The sequence below is a fragment of the Dendrobates tinctorius genome, unplaced genomic scaffold, assembly GCF_039654945.1.
Source record: "Dendrobates tinctorius isolate UK_male_01 unplaced genomic scaffold, ASM3965494v1 ptg000007l, whole genome shotgun sequence".
In the NCBI taxonomy this organism is placed as follows: Eukaryota; Metazoa; Chordata; class Amphibia; order Anura; family Dendrobatidae; genus Dendrobates; species Dendrobates tinctorius.
Genome location: NW_027361675.1, coordinates 5572099 through 5593854, shown reverse-complemented (window position 1 = coordinate 5593854; position 21756 = coordinate 5572099).

The window sequence follows — 21756 nt, the reverse complement described above, 5'->3', positions numbered from 1 at the left end:
AAAGGTCCACCCATCCCCAAATCATGTCCTCCTCCGCCTATGGCTCCAGTGGTTTCTCGAGAATCGTTCAAGTCTCTCAAGTGAGTATGAGGACTTAAAGCAAAAAGACGGCCGTTGCAGATCCACTAAACAGATAGTAAGCAAACTTGGAGATGAAAATGGATATAAAAGAATGGCCAAGAGCCATGGATTGACTGCAAGAGGAAATTTGATGATGAACTGAAGAGACAGATAATACAAATGGTAATCTAAGCACCAAGAACAACTTCCAAATATATTAGAGGTGAACTGCAAAGTCAATTTACATCAGTGTCAGATTGCACCATGCATAGCTGTCTTGGCCAGGATGGACTTAATTAATAAAAGATGACTGAGGAGGAAAACACTGTGAAAACAAATCATACCAAAAACAAAACTGGAATTTGCCAAAATCCACAGAGACAATCTTCAATGCAACTGTGATAATGTCCTTCAAGCAGAAGAGACAAAACTAGAGCTTTTTAGCAGATCAACTTTATATTCACAGATTCAAAATTGAAGCAAACAAATTAAAACATTGTACTAACTGTGAAACGTGGAGGACGCTCTGTCATGTTTTGGAGTTGCTTTTGTCATGATCCAGGATGGGGTTTCACCTCTCCCTGGCAGAGGGCGGCTATTTAATGCTCACTGGACCTAGGTCCGGTGTCAGATATACTCCTGTCCTCGGCTGAGTTAGTTGACCTTGTGCATACGTTTCCCTTTGCCTGATATCTTGCTTGCTTGTTTGGCTTTGATCCGGTTCTGTCCCTGTTTCGAGTTCTGCCTGTCCCTCTTGTACTGCGCTACCTCTCGTGTATGACTCTCTGCTTGTGACCCGACTTCTCTCTGCTCATCCCCTTGGTACCACGTCGCCCTCTTGTGTATGACCTTTGGCTTTGTCTGACCTCCCATCTGTTTATCCCTCCTGTACCTCGTTGTACCTCGCTGTCCGCACCATGTATGAACTCCGTTTTGCCTGACTATGAGTTTTCTGTCTTCTCTGAAAGCAGGATGCTAAGCCCCGCCCCCTTGCAGTCACGTGAGTGTAGGTCCCGTGCTGGCTTGCTAAACTTCATCACTCAGGTCCTGTGCACCTATACTTTCTGGCTGTCCTCATCCCCAGGGGTCCCTACAGTGCGGGTGAGTCCCTGCTCAGCGGAGGCTGTACGCCAGCGCTGTCAGGATCCTGACAGCTTTGCTGCTTCTGGCATAGGGTTTATCTGTGCAGGATACAATTAAATCTAAAGACTAACCATTGCTTCTGGAGTAAAATGTGTTGTTCAGTGTCAGAAAGATTTGTCTGAGTCAAAGGTTATGGGTCCTCCAATATGATAAAGCCCAACAATACACAACTAGAAACATCCAAGAATGGCTAAGAGCACAGCATTGGACAATTTTGAAGTAGCTTCTGTCCCTTCTGGATGAGGGGAAGGGAGCCCAACACTAGGGAGGGGGCAGTGGGGACCCCTAGGCAGATCTACAGTCACCCTGTAAAGGTTCTGCACCCATAACCGAGCAGAAACCTAATCCCAACCTGACCCTGGCAATAAGCCCTGCATAGGGAAGGATGAGATACACACTGCTCAATCCCCACTACAACTAAAGACAGCTGTGATAGACAAACAAGGGGAACACTTATCTTGAGTAGACTCAGAGAGGTAACAGTCAACTGCTGTGGCTCCAAGCCTAAACAGAGTGAAATGGAAGTATCGCAGATGATACTCAGAAGCAGACAGGAAGTTTATAAACACCCACTCCAGGTATGTCAATTACAGCCGGGGGGAGGTTGCCACTGAGTCCAAGAGTCAGAAGGAAAAGGAAGGCATCTGCAAAGCCACCCACAGAGTTTAGCTCCCCGATTTTGAGCTGGGCATTTTTTCTGTATAGCTTTCCACAAGGTGTCTGAACAATCAGGTCTGGATCCTGCTCAGCCCCCATCTATTTTGAGGTCTTCCGACACATAGTATGATGAACTGCATGTTTTAGGGTCCATCCTAAGCGGGTACACTTTGTCGTGGTGGGATAGCATTTACACTCTTTTGAACAAAATAGTGTCAACTAATTACTCTATGTTATTTACATGTGCTATTACTATTTATTCACTTACTACAGGGAATTTGCTCATTTTGTTTTTATCCTAGGTTCGTTACAATTATTTGGATGCTCTCAATTTATTTATTTATTTTACAATTATTTGGATGCTCTATAGAAATCACTGACAAAGCAAACCAGGCATGGTGTAAGGTGCTTGTGTACTGCTGATTTAACTGCCTTGGGTAAATACTGTGGGTTTCCATCCCCAATACTTACCACTACTGATACATATTTAGTGATTGATCCAGCTGAAGAAAAGGTTAGTAACATTTATGAGTAGCTATCTCTTCTGAAATCCGAGGGAGTTGCTGAATTGTCTGTCTCAGAAGCTTCTATAGACCATTGAGCATTGTGCTTCCATGGCTACCTCTTCTAAAAATGCAGTTGTACGGAATCAGGTAGGGTCTTGATTTCAGATAAAACATAAGACCCCAGCACACATTATATATAAGAACCTTCACTAACTTTTATCCCTGACGCAGACACTATCATTAATACTAAATTGGGTAGCCCGCTAATCCTGCGTCGCGAGATACACATGTGGACATGAAAAAAGGGTTGAGAATGACATAGTAAATAATTAGATAATTTTAATTAGACCACTAGAGATTCGTGAGTAAGGGGGGCACAAGTGGCAATTAAATAAATGATTGTCTGTTTGACAGCTCTCATGCCTACAGTGTAACATTTGTTTAAAAATTGACAAAAATTGCAGTTGTCAGCAGGAGATGTGGCGTCAGACCGGTGCGGCTGCCATGGAAACTGTATGATGCGCAAAGCTACTCTGTGCAGATGGGTTTTGAGATTTTATTAATAAATGGGGTATCACCACGACCACTGGAAACACCAAGGAGCTTGTAATTTTTCCACATGCTTTATTTCTTTTTGTTAATTACTATATGTCTATATAATAAAATTGACAGAGGAAAGTTCTTCTATTATTCACTTCTTTGTGCTTCTTCTAGGTGACTGTCAGTGCAGGTGTGCTGTAGAGAATGTAGTATTGCTGATGCTTAATGAATAGATGCTAGAACATAAGTCTAAGCCATATGGTAAAATCCTAAGCTCTGTGATACAAGGGTAAAGCAATTAAGCAATCTAATAAACATCCACTAAAACATGTGTTTTCAGAGCACGTTTAAAAATGGAAATGTTAGGAAGCAGTCTGATAACTTCTAGAATATAGATTACAGTATGGGAGAAAAGCTGAAGATGGGAAAAAGAGGTTTTCATGTCATGTCTCAACTGAAAAGCATAAAAGTTGCATCAATGGGTATTATTTCCATTAGAAATATTATTCACTTTTAGCAATCAATTTTCCAATGGCTGTATGTCTCTATAAAATATACTTACACAAATATTCATACATTTACAGATGCCCGAAGCATATAATGATCATTCATTACTGTGGCTGCTATCTGTTTCCACCACTTAGAAAATGTATTTAATCTGTATCTTTGGATCTTCCTCAGCAATTATTTTAAATGATTGCTTTAAGGAGTTGTTCCCTTTCAGCAAATGGATGTCCTTGGCTGCAGGACTTTATTAGGAAATAAAACAAACTGTTCACACCTTCCCCCGGTCCACAGCATCTACCAGTATCAGGCATTGACTATGGCGCTGACACGTTCATAGTGCTGCAGCCAATCAGTGCACTCATTAGCTCTGAACAGGGTGTTCTGTCTATACTGGCAGAGCCGCTAAGCTCACTCACCGGTTTATGCCATGTCAGTGCCCCAGCCAATGCCAGACACCAAGAACAGTGGCATAGACTCGCCAGTGGACCGGGGGAAGGTGAGTATAGCCTGTCTCTTTCCATAGAATAACCTTCAGCCGGGAACATTCATTCACTTAAAAGGAACAAACTCTTTAAATGCAAACTATAATACCCTTATCTTTAATGGATTTAAGGTGCTTTTCTTTTCTTAATTTGTTATTTTGATTTTAATGACCACTAGAGTTGAGCGACTTTGGTCGGATCGGGTTTCATGAAACAAAATTTGTTTCAGATGAAACTCGTCCGACTAGGGCAAAAAAAGTCGGAGTTTCGTCCGAAACCCGACCCCAATGCAAGTCAATGGGAAATAAAAGTCGGCATTGAGTGGATGAAATTGCGACACACTAGAGAGGAATACGGATGAGTGAGAGGCGATAAAAAAATGCATTGCCCACGGACCAATGATTCTCTATGGAGTAGCTCCCATCAGCCGTATTTTTCTCGCATATTTTCTACGGTCCGTGCCAATCGCAGCATGCTGCGATTGTCAGCGTATTACGACCGTAGTGCGCCAATGCAAGCCTATGGGTGCGCAAAAAAAACGCATTACACACGGACCACCCGTGTGACTTGCGAGAAATATGCAAGACTTTTCCTGGTCACAGGAAATGGGCCAATCCATCATCAGGAAGCTTAAACTTGCAAAATAGCTCGAATAGCGCTCCAGACATCCAGGAAGTACGCCTCCACGGAGTCCTGCAGCGTCATGTCTGGCCACATTAATGTGGAGCTCCTAATTGTGTTGGTACAGGAAAGGCCTGAACTTTGGGACCAACGGGATGCCCATTATTCTGACCGGGGCCGCAAAGAGGCGGCATGGAGGAGCACATCTGTGTGCACATGTTCCCAGACTATGCTCAACGGCCACGTGAAGAGCAACAACACATTCGTAAGTAAATGTCATTTTTACCAATCAGCTTAAAGGCCAGAAGTGAGCTTTTTTAAATGTAGTCCCTACAATCCTAGACTGTGTATGTAGGTATCCCTGTTTGCTAAAGAAACATTTACATCAAAACCACCACCTACTAGGCCACGTGACTATGTGAAATGTTAGGAACATTGCTTGGCACAATTCCCAAAGGTTACAGTCCCTTTTCACTTCACATTGCAGTTGAGGATGTGATGAGATGCTGGCGCAGCATCCGCGACCAGTATCGGCGGGAAAGACAGCAGAGGGCCAGGAGTGGGGCAGCAGCACCGACCAAGTGGAAATACATCTATTTTCACCGCTTGACATTTTTGGCACCCAGTATGAATCTCAGACCGTAAGTACAGACATCACACCACATGACACATATACTTTTTAGGGTCAGAGCTACATTTGTTTTTTTGTACATTTCCTAACAGAACTCAGTCCAACCTCACAGAGAGGGAGACAGGGTTGGATACTGAGCCCATTATAGACCCGGACGGGGGATGTGAAGAAGTGGCTGGCCCATCTTCTGACCAGAGCTTTAGCAACCCCCAAGCTCCACCAGCATCAGGCCCAGCATCTGGTTCTGCACCTGGTCCAGACCCAGCAGAGCCACCAGCAGCCAGCAACTCAGAAGACCCTGGCAACAGCAGCAGCCCTACTGACTGTGTTGAGGGGTTCCCCCAGCCTACAGCCATAGGCTGCCGTGGGAGACGGAGAAGGGACAACACTGCCTCTGATACCCAGAGGCATGTAGACACAGGTGTCCTAAATTACCTGTCCAGGGCTGCCCAGGATGAGGGTGAAGAGGCATATTCCCAAAGACTGGCCCGGTACCTCCGCCCCCTACCCCGTGAGGTGAGGCTCCATGTGCGCGGATCCATTCAGATCCTAATTGATGCATGCACACATCCCAATGACCCATATGAGTTGAGAGGTGGCAGCTCTCAACCCGTAACCGTAACCGTCTCCACCTTGTCCGACAACCAGCTGTGCATGCTCAATTAGGATCTGAGTGTCCGCCTGCACGTGTGCCTACAACTCCACCCATTTCCCCCCCCCAAACCAACCTTGGCCACAACAGGGCCAAATGGCAGCCTAGACCAACCCGCCCAATATGGCCACTTGTACAGACCTGGTGTTGGAGGCTGGCCCCAACCTGGGTTTGTACGACATGGTCATATTGGGGGGTATGATGGACGTGGCTACAATCAGCCACAGGATTATAATCGACAGTATCCTTATGGTCTCTTTGGTGCGCAGCTGCAGGAACATGGCCACATATTCCCACAGGGCCAAGATCATCCACCCCAACAGGGTGATGGTCACGCTGGGCACCCCAACCCCCAACAAAGAGATGAAGGCCTCCCGCCATCACCTCCGCCAAGCTACCAGCAGTTATAAAATAGCAAATTGTTTTGTAATTTTTTTTTGTTGGTATTTATAATTTCTTGTTACCTCTTTGTGTGTCAAAAAATGACAATGTTATATACAGAAAAGGCTAAATGGCCTGGGCAATATCTGCCATATGACAAAAATATAGTACACAGTATTGTAAGCTATTTTTTAAATTTATAAAACCTTTGAAAATGCATCTTTGGCCTTCTTCCTGAATTATTTTAGGCATTCGAATAAGTAATTCAACTGTATCACATATAAACAGACAACACAAATCTGAGAAGACCAAACAAAAAAAATTATATACACACACATAAGAACATCATAATATAGATACAGCTTGATCTTGCCAGGTAGTAGAACCATGAGGTGAAACAAAATACTGGGTGAACACATCACGTACTTTGAGTCCTGAGAGAGGATACCGTAAAGGGAGCACATGTGGCGCAGGCCTATCCACCACACCTTCAGTCACATCAGATGAGGAGCAATCATGCAGTCTAGTGAAGTTATGGAGGACCACACAAGCTTTGATAACCTCATTGTCGTTGGCTTCACTCAGCTGAATGGCAGACTGGAGGACACGCCATTTGGCATAAAGAATGCCGCACACTACACCAGTCTTCAGGCACGTGAAAGGAGCACATTAAAAATCCTGCGCTGGTGGTCAAAGTTTCTGCGCGGGTATGGCCTCATGACATGCCTGGTCAATTGGAAGGCTTCATCCCCCACTAGGACATAAGGCACCGCTTCTTGATTTGAGCCTGGCAGCTGACGTGGTGGTGGTAGGTCCAACAGGTTATAGCGCAGCCGCCGACCCATAATGGAAGAACTGAAGACTCTAGAGTCTCCAGTTCTTCCATAAGCCCCAATGTCTACAATTATAAACCTGTAGTTGCTGTCAACCAGATCCAACAAAACTACAGAAAAATATTGTTTGTAATTATAGAATTGGGACCCTGAGTTCGGCGACTTACGCACACAGATGTGCTTCCCATCCAGGGCTCCAATACAATTGGGGAATTGGCAATGCAGCTCAAATCCCCTGGCAATCCTCAACCAGTCTACCATCTTGGGCTCTGGCATGACCAGATGATGAACTCTGGACCAGATTTCCAAACATGTAGCACGAACAAGGCCAGATATTGTCGATCGCCCAATCAAAAACTCCAGATGGAGTGCTGCATAAGAAAGGCCAGTTGTGAGGAACCTACAATTAAACAAATGTAGAAAATATATTCATTAAAATACATGCTCAAGGATGCACACATTACATATAGATCACCACAACAGTGTGTAAGTAAGAAGCTAGGCGAACAATACATATACACATGTCCCACAGCTATGTAATGTGGAGTAACACATCAAAGTGTTCTAACTTTGAGAGCATATATTTGGTACCAATACCTAATGTTTCTTGGCCAAAAAGGGGCTACTGAGTAAGAGAATTAGTTGAGAAAATAATCATCTACATACATTCTGTAGCTGAGAAATACATACCGTAACGTAAGGAGAAGGTGCTCCTCAGCAGAGATACATTTGCGCATCCGGGTGTCCTGGAAGGTGATCCCTGGGGGCACTGTCTCCAACAAAGCATCAAAGGTAGAAACGGTCATCCGACAATAGAGGAAAAACGTGTCCTCAGAGCTGCATAAAGCCTGTGAAAATGGCCTTTAGTGAGGCGTTGTCTCAAATGTGGATGCACCCACATGAGTCTCCTCCTTCTCGGATCCACAATCACTGGGTATGGCTGGCCAAAGCGCCGGGACAAAAAACCAGTTGAAGAGAACACGATCAGTTGGGGTGTACTGAAGTGTGTTAGACATGTTTGCTAACAACTAGCAAGACACCCACACAAGCAGAGCAGCAAAATGGGAAGATTGGAGGATGCCACATGATGTTGAGGCAATAAATAGGGTTGGTGCTGATGATTTAAATTATGTGCAGGCCTCAAAACCGTTAAATGTCCATTTTGCAAGGTTGCGAGAAAAAAGGTGTATACGGATGCCATACGGATTACACATGGATGCTTACATGAGAAAAATACGCTGCCACACCCTGACAACGGATGACATACGGAGCACTATTTAGGGACCATTTGTGCGTATTACGGATGTACAATACGGTCCGTATTTTTCTATCTTGTGTGTGACTCCAGCCTTATTCTTATCATTTCTATGGTGTTATTGTCCTTCTGTAAAGCTGGAAATAACACAAATTATCACCGTGCCAACACAGACCAACCTCTGACACAGACTGCAGGGGGAGCCCAGTATCACACAGGATAGGATTAGATACACGGCTCAGCAGTCAGTATCACACAGGATAGGATTAGATACACAGCTCAGCAGTCAGAATCACACAGGAGAGGATTAGACACACAGCTCAGCAGTCAGTATCACACAGGATAGGATTAGATACACAGCTCAGCAGTCAGTATCACACAGGATAGGATTAGATACACAGCTCAGCAGTCAGTATCACACAGGATAGGATTAGATACACAGCTCAGGAGTCAGTATCACACAGAATAGTATTAGATACACGGCTCAGCAGACAGTATCACACAGAATAGGATTAGACAGACGACTCAGCAGTGAGTATCACACAGGATAGGATTAGATGCATGGCTCAGCAGTCAGTATCACATGGGATAGGATTAGATACATGGCTGAGCAGTCAGTAACACACATCATAGGATTAGGTACACGGCTCAGCAGCCAGTATCACACAGGATAGGGTTAGATACATGGCTCAGCAAATGGTATCACACAGGACAGGATTAGATACACTGCTCAGCAGTCAGTATCACACAGGATAGGATTAGATACACAGCTCAGCAGTCATTATCACACAGGAGAGGATTAGACACACAGCTCAGCAGTCAGTATCACACAGGATAGGATTAGATTCACAGCTCAGCAGTCAGTATCAGACAGGATAGGATTAGGTACACGGCTCAGCAGTCAGTATCACACAGGATAGGGTTAGATACATGGCTCAGCAAATGGTATCACACAGGACAGGATTAGATACACTGCTCAGCAGTCAGTATAACAGGATAGGATTAGATACACGGCTCAGCAGACAGTATCACACAGGATAGGATTAGATACACTGCTCAGCAGTCAGTATCACACAAGATAGGATTAGATACACGGCTGAGCAGTCAGTAACACATGATAGAATTAGAGACACAGCTCAGCAGAAAGTATCACACAGGAGAGGATTAGGTACACAGCTCTGCAGACATTATCACACAGGATAGGGTTAGATACACAGATACACATGTTGTTTATCAAAAGGCTCTTGAAAGAGTTGAAAATAAAACACTATCAATACTTGGGTAATCGTTTAGTTAATTTGTGTTGCAAATCTGTAGTGTTGAATATATGATGTGAAATGTTTTTATGTGCAATATACTGTAATCATTATAATTTGTTATAACTAACCACAGTTACTTACTTTGCCCAGGCAACGCCCGGCTCTTCAGCTAGTCTAATATATAAAGCTCAATGTGTGTGTGTGTGTGTGTGTGTATGTTTGTATGTATGTGTGTATATCCCGGATTGGCATCTGCACCGTCGCAGCTACAGCCACAAAATTTTGCACAGTCACACGTCTGGACCCCGAGAGCGTCATAGGCTATGTTGTGAGGCGAAATTTTAACCCCACACATTACAATTCACCAAACAATTTTGCCCCTAGGTGCATAATGGGGAAAAAGTGTGTGTATGTATGTATGTATGTCCGGGATTGGCATCTGCACTGTCATAGCTACAGCCATAAAATTTTGCACAGTCACATGCCTGGACCCTGAGAGCATCATAGGCTATGTTGTGAGGCGAAATTTTAACCCCGCGTGGTCCAATTCACCAAACAACTTTGACCCTAACTACGTGATGGGGAATAAGTGAAAGGAAAAGTGTTGGAGGCAAATTGACAGCTGCCAGATGTGAACAAGGGGGACTTAAAGAATGAGAGCGATGGCAACAAAAAGTATATACCATACAGTTGCTAAGGTGGGGCCCTGACATGGGATTCTCACCACACACGGGGATATGAACACACACACAAAATGCGTCACACACTACCACGTGCTTCAACACATATACCACCCTCAGCACACATTTCACCACACATATACCAACCTCGCCACATAAAAGTCGAAACACAAAAGTTGCCACTCAAAGCTCGCCACACTGTCCCAGAGCTGTTTAAAAGATGAAAAATGAGCTGTGATTGGTTGCTATCAGCAACAGTTTTCTTTGTAGACAGTTGTGGTAACTGAGGCCTATTATTCTTATCATTTCTATGGTGTTATCGTCCTTCTGTAAAGCTGGAAATAACACAATTTTTTACCGTGCCAACACACACCACCCTCTGACACAGACTGCAGGGGGAGCCCAGTATCACACAGGATAGGATTCCATACACAGCTCAGCAGTCAGTATAACACAGGATAGGATTAGATTAGAGTTGAGCGAAACGGGTCGAAAAAATTCAAAAGTCGCCGACTTTTGGCAAAGTCGGGTTTCATGAAACGAAACCCGACCCTAGGATGAGGTCGGCCACGAGGTCGGCGACTTACGCGCCAAAGTCGCGTTTCAAAAGTTTGTTTTGCGCTCTTTTTCAGCCAATCAGGATCCACGGACACTGTGGGCAATGTGATGACCTAGGCACGGGTCACCACCATCTTTCAGAAGGGCATGCAAGTGATTGGCTTGCTTTGGTGGGCGTCACAGGGGGTATAAAAGGGCGTGAACGCCGACCGCCATCTTACTTCTGCCGATCTTAGTATAGGGAGAGGTTGCTGCTGATTCTGTAGGGAGAGCGTTAGGCAGGGAAGAAGACAAAAAAACTGCTTCTGCTGCTAGCGATTTGGCCTGCACAACACACAAGTCACTGTGTGTGCAGTGCAAGGGGAGGCTATATAGTGGTGTATCAGTGGTGTTGGTTGTTGGGCTGCCTTTTAAGGCTTCCTGACACGCTGGCATTGCTGTTTACCCACTGCTCCGCAAACTGCTTTTTTAAAAGCAATCCAATCTCCCTTATCCTCTAGTCACTTTTGTCACAGCTGTGCCATCGAGCGTGTCACATAGCGCTCAGATATCAGTGGGCCGCACACAATCCACAAGTGTCCAGTGTCCAAAAGTGTGCGCAGAGATTCAAAATCTCCATTATCCTCTCGTCACTTTGGTCACAGGCAGCTGTGCCATCGAGCCTGTCACATAGCGCTAAGATATCAGTGGGCCTCACACAATCCACAAGTGTCCAGTGTCCAAAAGTGTGCGCAGAGATTCAAAATCTCCATTATCCTCTCGTCACTTTGGTCACAGGCAGCTGTGCCATCGAGCGTGTCACATAGCGCTCAGATATCAGTGGGCCTCACACAATCCACAAGTGTCCAGTGTCCAAAAGTGTGCGCAGAGATTCAAAATCTCCATTATACTCTCGTCACTTTGGTCACAGGCAGCTGTGCCATCGAGCGTGTCACATAGCGCTCAGATATCAGTGGGCCTCACACAATCCACAAGTGTCCAGTGTCCAAAAGTGTGCGCAGAGATTCAAAATCTCCATTATCCTCTCGTCACTTTGGTCACAGGCAGCTGTGCCATCGAGCGTGTCACATAGCGCTCAGATATCAGTGGGCCTCACACAATCCACAAGTGTTCAGTGTCCAAAAGTGTGCGCAGAGATTCAAAATCTCCATTATCCTCTCGTCACTTTGGTCACAGACAGCTGTGCCATCGAGCGTGTCACATAGCACTCAGATATCAGTGGGCCTCACACAATCCACAAGTGTCCAGTGTCCAAAAGTGCGCGCAGAGATTCAAAATCTCCATTATCCTCTCGTCACTTTGGTCACAGGCAGCTGTGCCATCGAGCGTGTCACATAGCGCTCAGATATCAGTGGGCCTCACACAATCCACAAGTGTCCAGTGTCCAAAAGTGTGCGCAGAGATTCAAAATCTCCATTACCCTCTCGTCACTTTGGTCACAGGCAGCTGTGCCATCGAGCGTGTCACATAGCGCTCAGATATCAGTGGGCCTCACACAATCCACAAGTGTCCAGTGTCCAAAAGTTTGCGCAGAGATTCAAAATCTCCATTATCCTCTCGTCACTTTGGTCACAGGCAGCTGTGCCATCGAGCGTGTCACATAGCGCTCAGATATCAGTGGGCCTCACACAATCCACAAGTGTCCAGTGTCCAAAAGTGTGCGCAGAGATTCAAAATCTCCATTATCCTCTCGTCACTTTGGTCACAGGCAGCTGTGCCATCGAGCGTGTCACATAGCGCTCAGATATCAGTGGGCCTCACACAATCCACAAGTGTCCAGTGTCCAAAAGTGTGCGCAGAGATTCAAAATCTCCATTATCCTCTCGTCACTTTGGTCACAGGCAGCTGTGCCATCGAGCGTGTCACATAGCGCTCAGATATCAGTGGGCCTCACACAATCCACAAGTGTCCAGTGTACAAAAGTTTGCGCAGAGATTCAAAATCTCCATTATCCTCTCGTCACTTTGGTCACAGGCAGCTGTGCCATCGAGCGTGTCACATAGCGCTCAGATATCAGTGGGCCTCACACAATCCACAAGTGTCCAGTGTCCAAAAGTGTGCGCAGAGATTCAAAATCTCCATTATCCTCTCGTCACTTTGGTCACAGGCAGCTGTGCCATCGAGCGTGTCACATAGCGCTCAGATATCAGTGGGCCTCACACAATCCACAAGTGTCCAGTGTCCAAAAGTGTGCGCAGAGATTCAAAATCTCCATTATCCTCTCGTCACTTTGGTCACAGGCAGCTGTGCCATCGAGCCTGTCACATAGCGCTCAGATATCAGTGGGCCTCACACAATCCACAAGTGTCCAGTGTCCAAAAGTGTGCGCAGAGATTCAAAATCTCCATTATCCTCTCGTCACTTTGGTCACAGGCAGCTGTGCCATCAAGCGTGTCACATAGCGCTCAGATATCAGTGGGCCTCACACAATCCAAAAGTGTCCACTGTCCACAAGTGTGTGCAGAAATTCTAAATCTCCCCTGTCCTATAGACACCTTGTACCTTGTTTTACATTACTATATAGTTTGTTGGATTTTGTCTACATTTCTACCAAAAATGAGGAAGGCTGGTGGAAGAGGCCGTGGAATTGGTCGGGGGTTGGCAGCTGGTAATGATGGTGTTGGTGGTGGATCTGATGGTAGTGGCAAGAGCAAAATAGGACCGAATGCAGGAGGTGCTGACCCTGCGTCATCGTCTGACTACATAAGGCCTCGAACGCTTAGTTTTCTAGGAGTTGGCAAACCGCTTTTAAAGGCAGAGCATCAGGAAAAAGTTTTGTCTTACATTGCTGAATCAGCCTCCAGCTCTATCGCCTCCTCTTCTTCAGTTGTAAAAAGTAAAAGCACTGAGTCGTCATTGGAGGCTCATGTTCATGAACCACACCTTTCCTTGTGTCCTTCACCCCAACCAAGATTGAAGGATGACGCAGGCCATACTACTGATTACTCCATGGAGCTGTTTTCACATACCATGCCTGGATTATCAAGTCAAATGGTGAATTACCCAGGCCAAGATGAATCTGACATGGAGTGCACTGATGCACAGCCTCTGATGGATGATTCTGCTGGTACATTCACTCAGAGCACTACATTGTCCTCGCAGTGTACAGAGCCAGATTTTGACCCTGATGAGACTCAGGTGCCCCTTCCTGCACACTATACCACCATACACGGTGACACAGAGAAAGGTGCACATGACATAGAAGAGGAGGTGATGGATGACCCAGTTGTTGACCCAGATTGGCATCCATTGGGGGAAGAGGGTGCTGCTTCCAATAGCTCAGATGAGGAGCATCCACAGCAGACATCGACATCGCAACAGCTGTTATCTGGCAGGCCCGGAGCACTCCAAAGACAGGTTCCAAACATCAAAAGAGTTGCTGGACAGCTTGTCCAGAGGGTCAAAAGATCACAGCGTGCTAGGCCGCAAAATGTCTGCCAAAGTAGGAAGAGTGCAGTGTGGCACTTTTTTGAACAAAATCCTCATGATCAGGCCAAGGTTATCTGTAAGAAGTGCGCAAAGACCTATAGCCGAGGGAAAAATCTGAAAAATTTGAATACCAGTTGCATGCTTAGACATTTAACCAGCATGCACTTGCAAGCGTGGACACAACACCAAACCTCAAGTGCCACATGTGCAACTGATCACAACGAAGGTAGTCAGCAACGCTACATTGTTTCCCCCACTGTAAGCCCACCGGTTAGCACAGCAGCAAATGTTGAGGTGTCGTTGCAAGGCCACAGCAGTCAGGGAATCCCACTGTTATATCAACGAAAGACTGATTCTAGGCCATCAGAAAGAACACCAACTCCATCACCATCATCAACCCTCTCTCAGTCCGCCCTGTCCACCGCTACTTCCACCATATGCAGCTCTCAAGTCCAGCTCACCCTCCCAGACACTATGAGTAGGTCAAGAAAGTACTCAGTCTCTCATCCGCGTACACTGGGTTTGAACGCCCACATTGCCAAACTAATCTCGTTTGAGATGATGCCCTTTCGGTTGGTGGAAAGCACAGCTTTCCGCGAACTCATGGCCTATGCAGTACCACGCTATGACCTACCCAGTCGCCACTTCTTCTCTCGCAAAGCCATCCCAGCCCTCCACCATCATGTGAAAGACCGCATTGTCCATGCACTCAAGCAGTCAGTGAGCGGAAAGGTGCACCTCACAACTGATGCATGGTCCAGTCGGCATGGCCAGGGCCGTTACGTGTCCATCACTGCGCACTGGGTTAATGTGGTGGATGCAGGGTCCACAGGGGACAGCGTGGTGGGACAGTGCTGCCTAGCCCACGGTATAGGAAACAGTTGGCTGTAGGCGTTCGACCCTCCTCCTCCTCCTCCTCCTCCAGAAGCGAAAGCTCGTCCACAGAGCGCAGTCGTACGAGCACTCCATCTGCAGCTGCCACTGTTGCACACGATGTGCCCCCCTATCGAGCAGCTAGTGGAAAGCATCAGCAGGCTGTGTTGCAGATGATGTGTTTGGGCGACAGACACACCGCCGAGGTGCTGGCCGAGTACTTGAAACGACAAACTGAGTCATGGCTGGGCAGTGTACATCTTGAGGCAGGCAAGGTAGTTAGTGATAACGGGCGTAATTTTGTGGCAGCCATAGCCCTTTCAAAACTCAGCCACATACCTTGCTTGGCTCACACCTTGAACCTGGTGGTGCAGTGCTTCCTCAAAAATTATCCGGAGTTAACAGCCCTGCTCCAGAAGGTGCGAAGACTGTGCGCGCACATCCGCCGGTCGCCTGTACACTCCGTTCGTATGCAGAAGCTGCAGCGATTGCTCCACCTTCCCAACCACCGCCTCATTATCAACATTGCAACAAGGTGGAACTCCACCCTGCACATGGTGGAGCGGCTGTGCGAGCAGAGGCAGGCCATAATGCATTTGTGGGAGGATACACGGCCAGGCACTTTGAGAGCAGACATGGAGTTGACAGGCGTGCAGTGGTCGAAGCTGAAAGACCTTTGTAAAGTCCTTCAGTGTTTTGAGGAATGCACACGGCTGGTAAGCGCAGACGACGCCATCCTAAGCATGAGCATCCCACTTATGCGTCTGCTCATGCAAACTTTGACGCACCTTAAGGAGCAGGCGTCTGCAGCCAATGTTGATGAGGAGGAAGAGGAGGAGGGAATCCTTGATGACATTCAGCCATTGTCTGCTCAGGGACCTCTCCTGGACGAGGTGGAGGAAGAAGAGGAGGAGGAGGAGGATGATGGGGATGATTACTTAGGGGAGGAGGATGCATCTCGTGGGGCAAGTGAAAATGTTGGCGTGGCAAGGTCTGGTACAGGGTTTGTGCGTGACTGGAGGGATGTGGATTTGCCAGAAAGTGCTCCTAAACCCAGCACTCGCAGTGCATCATTGACACCAGGAACATTGGCCCACATGTCAGATTATGCCTTGCGGATCCTAAAAAGGGACCCCCGCATTGCCAAAATGATGAACGATGACGACTACTGGTTGGCCAGCATCCTGGATCCACGCTATAAAGGCAAATTACAAAACATCATGCCACAGGAGAACCTTGACCTAATATTGGCTAATAAACAAGCAACTCTGGTAAATCGGATGCTTGAGGCATTCCCAGCACACAGCAGCGGTGATGGTTCTCACACGAGCCGTACGGGCCGGGGGCAGCTTGGCAGAGGTGTTCGTGGTGCACACAGCAGAAGTGGCGTTGGAGACAGGGGTTTCATGACAATGTTGTGGACTGATTTTTCAAATACCGCTCACACAAATGGTAATACTGCATCGATGGAAAGTGACAGGAGACAGCAGTTGTCAACTATGGTTACAAACTACTTTTCCTCCCATATCGATGTTCTCCCACACAGGTCATTCCCCTTTGACTATTGGGCCGCTAAACTGGACACCTGGCCTGAATTGGCCCAATATGCCTTACAGGAGCTCGCTTGCCCAGCTGCAAGTGTGCTATCGGAAAGAGTCTTCAGTGCAGCTGGATCAATCCTGACAGAAAAAAGGACCCGTCTGTCAACCCAAAATGTGGATGATCTAACCTTCATTAAAATGAACCACGCATGGGTTTCCAAGGATTTTGTCCCACCTTCCCCTGATGACACATAGGGTGACAGAAAAATGGCTTGCTTTGGTCCACCTCTTCCTGGTACTTCACCTATTTCGCCTTTTGCATCAGCTGAATGTCCAACATCAACATATGCCACTTTCTAAAACTCCATAACTGTGCTGCCTCCCCCCCATGGCCGGGATCACCACCTAGCGCACGACACCGTGCGAGTGCCGTTGCCCTGGACAGGTGGGTAGGCCGACTCTTGGGCGCGGGCACTGGCACAGGGTCCCTCATAGTGCAATCAAGTGTCTCTGACGGTGGTGGTGCACACCCGCCGTCAGACACACCGCTGTACTATGAGGGGCCCAGTGCCAGTACCGACGCCCACGAGTGGGCCCCCCTTGCTTGGGCAGGGCCCCAGCATTTGCAATCTTTACCTCTCCCTGCTCCTCCGCTGTGTAATCTGGGCCATCAAATCCATACTGTGCCTGACACCGTCTGAGCCTGCCTCCTGAGACATATATTTTGAATGTGTACGCTATCCATACATGTTATCCGGGGATACGGTACCCTTTCTAACCTTTGTGCAATCACGTGCAATCCATACTGGGCCTAACACCGTCTGAGCCTGCCTCCTGAGACATATATTTTGAATGTGTACGCTATCCATACATGTTATCCGGGGATACGGTACCCTTTCTAACCTTTGTGCAATCACGTGCAATCCATACTGGGCCTAACACCGTCTGAGCCTGCCTCCTGAGACATAAATTTTGAATGTGTACGCTATCCATACATGTTATCCGGGGATACGGTACCCTTTCTAACCTTTGTGCATTCACGTGCAATCCATACTGGGCCTAACACCGTCTGAGCCTGCCTCCTGAGACATATATTTTGAATGTGTACGCTATCCATACATGTTATCCGGGGATACGGTACCCTTTCTAACCTTTGTGCAATCAAGTGCAATCCATACTGGGCCTAACACCGTCTGAGCCTGCCTCCTGAGACATATATTTTGAATGTGTACGCTATCCATACATGTTATCCGGGGATACGGTACCCTTTCTAACCTTTGTGCAATCACGTGCAATCCATACTGGGCCTAACACCGTCTGAGCCTGCCTCCTGAGACATATATTTTGAATGTGTACACTATCCATACATGTTATCCGGGGATACGGTACCCTTTCTAACCTTTGTGCAATCACGTGCAATCCATACTGGGCCTAACACCGTCTGAGCCTGCCTCCTGAGACATATATTTTGAATGTGTACGCTATCCATACATGTTATCCGGGGATACGGTACCCTTTCTAACCTTTGTGCAATCACGTGCAATCCATACTGGGCCTAACACCATCTGAGCCTGCCTCCTGAGACATATATTTTGAATGTGTACGCTATCCATACATGTTATCCGGGGATACGGTACCCTTTCTAACCTTTGTGCAATCACGTGCAATCCATACTGGGCCTAACACCGTCTGAGCCTGCCTCCTGAGACATATATTTTGAATGTGTACGCTATCCATACATGTTATCCGGGGATACGGTAGCGGTACCCTTTCTAACCTTTGTGCAATCACGTGCAATCCATACTGGGCCTAACACCGTCTGAGCCTGCCTCCTGAGACATATATTTTGAATGTGTACGCTATCCATACATGTTATCCGGGGATACGGTACCCTTTCTAACCTTTGTGCAATCACGTGCAATACATACTGTGCCTGACACCGTCTGAGCCTGCCTCCTGAGACATATATTTTGAATGTGTACGCTATCCATACATGTTATCCGGGGATACGGTACCCTTTCTAACCTTTGTGCAATCACGTGCAATCCATACTGGGCGTGAGAACGGCTGGCGAGCTGTTAAGCAAGCTACAGCACCTGTCCAGAGAAGTACATGGATTCCCTAGCGAGGAGACTTATTTGATTGTTTTCAATGTTGGGACAGCAATTTTTGGGGAGCACTATACTCTGGAGAATGATAGATGGGGCCCACCATACACTGGAACATTCCAAAGGTGGACATCAGACACTGGAGCAGCATTTACAGGGCCCATTATACACTAGAGCATTAGAAATGGGTCCCATTATGTTTGGAGCATTATTTGGGCCCATAAGACAGTGGAGCTTCATCCATGGGGACCAACATATATTGTAGCATTATGTGGAGCTCATCATATACTGTTTCAAACATTAAATGGGACCAATGATTCTGTATGGAGAAAGAGATGGGCCTCGTCATGAGATGTAAAAAGTGAGGTATTTTTCATTGTACTATACCGCTATTTATCTGCCGTATCGGAGCATGATGAGTTGTGGTATGTGTTAAAGGGGCGCTCTTTCGCCCAGGGCACATGAAAACCTGCAGCCAGCCCTCCCCCCCCACAACTTTAGCCAAATAACCCCCATTTTTCAGTGCGTAACTTATATTATGAAGTTAATTAAGGTTGACAAGCTTAAGTAAGAAGAATTGATGCTTTTGGCATTCAAATGGGCACTGTAGGTGTGTTTCCTGTCCTCCTCTCACTGCCGACTTTTATTCCCCATTGACTTACATTGGGTTTCGTGTTTCGGGTCGACCACGACTTTTCCCTATAATCGGACGATCTTGCTCGACCCGACTTTTGGAAAAGTCGGGTTTCACGAAACGAAACGCGACCCTAAAAAACCAAAAGTCGCTCAACTCTAGATTAGATACACGGCTCAGCAGTCAGTATCACACAGGATAGGATTAGATACACGGCTCAGCAGTCAGTATCACACAGGATAGGATTAGATACACAGCTCAGCAGTCAGTATCACACAGGATAGGATTAGATACACGGCTCAGCAGTCAGTATCACACAGAATAATATTAGATACACGGCTCAGCAGACAGTATCACACATGATAGGATTAGATACACGGCTCAGCAGACAGTATCACACATGATAGAATTAGATACATGGCTCAGCAGTCAGTATCACACAGGATAGGATCAGATACACGGCTCAGCAGTCAGTATCACACAGGATTAGATACACAGCTGAGCAGTCAGTAACACACATGATAGGATTAGGTACACGGCTCAGCAGTCAGTATCACACAGGATAGGGTTAGATACACGGCTCAGCAGTCAGTAACACACGATAGGATTAGATACACAGCTCAGCAGAAAGTATCACACAGGAGAGGATTAGGTACACAGCTCAGCAGACATTATCACACAGGATAGGGTTAGATACACAGCTCAGAAACAGGATGTGCCAAAGGAGAGGACATTTTCATTCCAAGAATTCCACTCATTCCATCTGATTTGTTTTTGATTTTAATTGCCTCCAGTATCCAGTTCAACTGCTATTTCCAATGTCCATTAGCAATGCTCAGGGACAGTCCTTGAAAGTAGTAGGGATCGATTTAAGTAGTAGGGATCAATTTGCAATCTCCATGCTTTTCTCATGGTCAACTTTATCTGATCTGTTCAAGAGTTGGAACTGCCAAAAATCTGTTCATCTTTGCACTGAAAGGAAAAGCCGAGCATGATGTTTATCAAAAGGCTCTTGAATGAGTTGAAAATAAAATACTATCAATACTTGGGTAATCGTTTGTTACACAACCCCCAGCACCCCGAATGGGAGATGCATGTATGAAAGGTGCAATGTGTGATGCATATCCGTAATGCAACATCCGACCGGTTGCGACCCCTGGGCAGAGGTAAATGAGATATCCCACTTCTGACCTCCCCCACCTTTGTAAATCCCACGGTAAATGATTGGCGGTCGCTGGCCACCTGCGGCTATTGTAATGTACGTCTGGCGTCTTAATTGCAGCATGTTATCTTATTGCCCGCCACATATTGATTGTCATGTCCTCTGTATGTATATATATTCTGAGACCGGTGAGTAAAATGTTGTCACACTTGAAATACGTGGAGAAGCAGTGATCTTTTATATGTTCCCATGTTACAAAGCCTTTCGAGCCAGCGTCCTTCATCCAGAAGTGAGGAAAAGCAGAGTGAACCTCCAGAAACACGGGGTGGTAATATAAGAGGTATTACAGCACAGAAGTCCCCGTTAAACTGGTGGCAGCAGCGGGATGTGATACCCCGTCTATAGGAGTAAAGGACTGAATGGAAAACAACTACCAGAAGTTAAAGAGGAATACATTAAAAGACCTGGTTGAAGCTCGAGGGTTAATCGCCAGCAACAAAACAAAAGCGGATTTGATAGCAGCCATCATGGAACACAACAGTGCAGCGCCTCCCAATGTGAACATGGAAGAGACTGAATTCCAGAAGGAGGTAAAGAGCAGACTGGAGTTCTATGGCCCAAACCCTGCAGTAGAGATTGTAGGAGAGGTGAAGGCTGATGTGCGTACTGATCTGAAGAAAAAGATGGCAGAGCGTACCAGGATAGAGCTAGCCAAGATGGAAATGGCAGAGCGGAGAGAGGAGAGTCAGTGAGCAGGAGGAGCTCTGGCCTTTGCCCAGGTACCGTCAGCAGTAAGTCACAAAAAAATCCAGTATAATGCTTTCCGGCAGTTGGGGGGAGGCAGAGGAAGACATTGATGGCTTTCTGCAGGACTTTGAGCGGCAGTGTACACTTGATCAAGTGAAGTCTAAGGATTGGGTTCAGGATCTGGGGAGCAAGCTGACAGGTCGGGCAGCTTACGCCTGTCGCACGGTACCTGATGAGAACTGCATGGACTATGAGCGGGTCAAAGAAGTGATCTTGGCCCGGTATGCGCTGACTCCAGAGGCATACCGCCAAAAGTTCTGCGGACTTATAAAACAGGTAACAGATACCCACGCTGAATGGGCCTGTAAACTACGGCGGTCACTGCTACAGTGGGTACAAGGGAGCCAAGCAACCACTAAGGAGGTAGTCCACCTGCTCTTCTATTTAGAGCGATTCTTTGCTGGACTAAACTCCGAGACACAAGATTTGCTTCAGGA